General features: G+C 42.0%; 1 non-coding gene across 1 annotated transcript; it reads left to right on the top strand.

Annotated features, from left to right (window-relative positions):
• Positions 1 to 1,158: 1,158 nt before the first annotated feature.
• On the top strand, positions 1,159 to 1,264 carry LOC145957660 (small nucleolar RNA R71). The gene has a single exon (XR_014433703.1). It is a non-coding gene; the product is annotated as a small nucleolar RNA R71 (small nucleolar RNA).
• The last annotated feature ends 1,212 nt before the right edge of the window (positions 1,265 to 2,476 follow it).

Below are 2,476 nucleotides of genomic sequence, written 5' to 3'. Positions count from 1 at the left end.
ATGTTAATTTGCAGGGTCTTGAAAATCTCCAAGAACCGAGCATATTGCCTCTCCTTATCCCTTTTTGAAGGTGCATGAGGATACGGTAAGCTCTTGGTGGGTGGCACCTTCACAATATTCCTCTCCTCCATGGGCGCCTTATTCTTTTCTCTACTGATTCTTTCTTTCTCTTTTTCAAGTTCTTTTTCTTTCTCCTTCTTTTTGTCATTTTCAATTTTTTCTTTATTCTCTACAACCGACTCACTTCCTCCACTCCTTCTCCACACTCCTGGGCCCTCTAAGATGATCTCTTCATCAACACTATCATCATCATCTTCGCCTGTGTCATTCTTCTCCTTGCTCTCATCATTCTTCTCACTCTCCTTCACCACAAACTCCCGACCACTCCTTGTAGATACTACATTCAAGTGCCCCTTCGGGTTTTGTTCAGTGTTGGCTGAGAAAGAACCTTTATGCTGCTCTGCTAGCTGCTTTGCTATTTGCCCCACCTGTATCTCCAAATTTTTAATTGAGGCATCAGTGTTCTTTTGGTTGGACATAGACAGTTGCATGAATTGTTGCAAGGTGTCTTCCAACTTGGTGGTTCTCTCATACAAAGGTGAGTGTTGGTGTTGATGTGGAGGTCTGCTACTTGATGAAGCATTCATGTCTGGTTTGTTTCCACCATAGTTATTTCTCCACCCCTGATTTGAATTTTGCGGATAGGGATGTTGAGAGAAATTTTGCCGCCCTTGATTCCCCATGTAATTCACTTCTGCACCTTGGGGATCAGAAGATCCGGCACAATAACCATTAGGGTGGTCACCTCCACAAAAATCACATGCCATCACTTGTTGCATAGGAGGAGCATTAGAGTGCATAGCTTGAAGTTGTTGAGGAAGCTTGGCCATCTGTTGATTCAAAGCTTCAATTTGTTGGGAAAGTATCTTGTTTTGAGCCAACACCGCATCTTGAGTACTCAACTCCAAAACTCCTCTCTTGGTTGAAGAACTTCTACCATGCTGGCTCCTGAAGTCTGTGGAAGCCATGGACTCAATGATTGTGATAGCTTCTTCAGCAGTTCTGAACATGACTGACCCTCCAAAAGAAGCGTCCAATATCATCTTGGTTTGAGGTTGTAGCCCATTACAGAAAGTTTGAACTTGAAGCTCCACCTCAAAACCATGATTCGGGCACCTCCTCAACAATGATTTGTACCTCTCCCATGCTTCACATAGTGGCTCATCAGCACCTTGAGCAAAAGTAGCAATAGCAGTTCTGGCTTCAGTGTTCTTAGATGGGGGAAAGAACCTGGCTAAGAATTTGGTCTCCACATCCCTCCAAGTTGTCAGGCTTTGGTTTGGCTGAGAATGAAGCCAAGCCTTAGCCTTACCATTCAGAGAAAATGGAAACAACCTCATGAAAAGTGCCTCTTCATCAGCCCCAGAAACTCCAACTGAACCACACAACTCATAGAAAGTGTAGAGATGAGTGTGTGGGTCTTCATGATCCAGGCCAGAAAATTGATGAGAACTGATAAGCTGTAGCAGTGCAGGCTTCATTTCTGCTAGTTTGTCGTTCATTGTAGGCCTCACAATGCTTGAGAACTCCCTCGGGCTAGTGTAGGTGAAAGTATCACCTATAGTGCGCCTCCGGTTGTGATTGTTATTGTGAGTACCATCTCCACCTTCCATAGTGAACTCAGGAATGTCAGAAACAAAAGCTTCAGGAAACTGAATGGTTGGTTGGCTAACTGGATTTGCTCTAGTCCTCCTTCTCCTCCTGTTGCTATTATTCCTCCTTGCCGTGCGTTCAATCTCAGGATCGTTCAACAATGGCTCAGAAGAAACAGTACCTCTAGTTCGGATGGTACCTTGCATACAAGAGAAAACCAAAGACTAGAGTGCACAAGTCAGCCCAAAGAATTAGTTGCTGAAATAGAAATTAGCAATAAAAGTAAAGGAACAAGTCACAAATAGCTATAAATACTAAATCGCCATTCTAATCCCCGGCAACGGCGCCAAAAACTTGTTGAGATTTCCGTTGAAGTACTTTTGTTATAATTGAAATTTAGTTTAATTCTATCAACGGTCTCAAACACGGCAAGTATACCGGCCGTTCAAGTAGTAAAAATATCGTATCCACAGGGATTAGAAGGTAAAATAAGCATTTATTGACTATTCGTGACTAAAAAATAATTCCAATTTCATAATTTGTCATGTGAATTCAAAGTTAAGACTATTGGAATGAAAGCTGTAAATAAATATTGGTTTGTGAGTGGAAAGGGTAGAAATGATTTTATGGTTTTGTGAGATTGTGGGGTCAGATTTCACCAAACGTCAAACTAATGAATCCTTAATCTCTTGTTAAATTCATTGCTTAGTCAACCCAATAGTTTACTCAAACCTAATCCCTTAGAGCAAGAGCCTAGATGTGGATATTGAATATCAATCCCTTGAGTACCCAATATCTACATCCGCATTACGGGCTAGGGTTT

This window comes from Cajanus cajan, chromosome 4, assembly GCF_000230855.2.
Source record: "Cajanus cajan strain Asha chromosome 4, NIPB_CcT2T_4, whole genome shotgun sequence".
Taxonomy (NCBI): Eukaryota; Viridiplantae; Streptophyta; class Magnoliopsida; order Fabales; family Fabaceae; genus Cajanus; species Cajanus cajan.
This window is presented reverse-complemented; position numbering and strand designations above follow the sequence as displayed.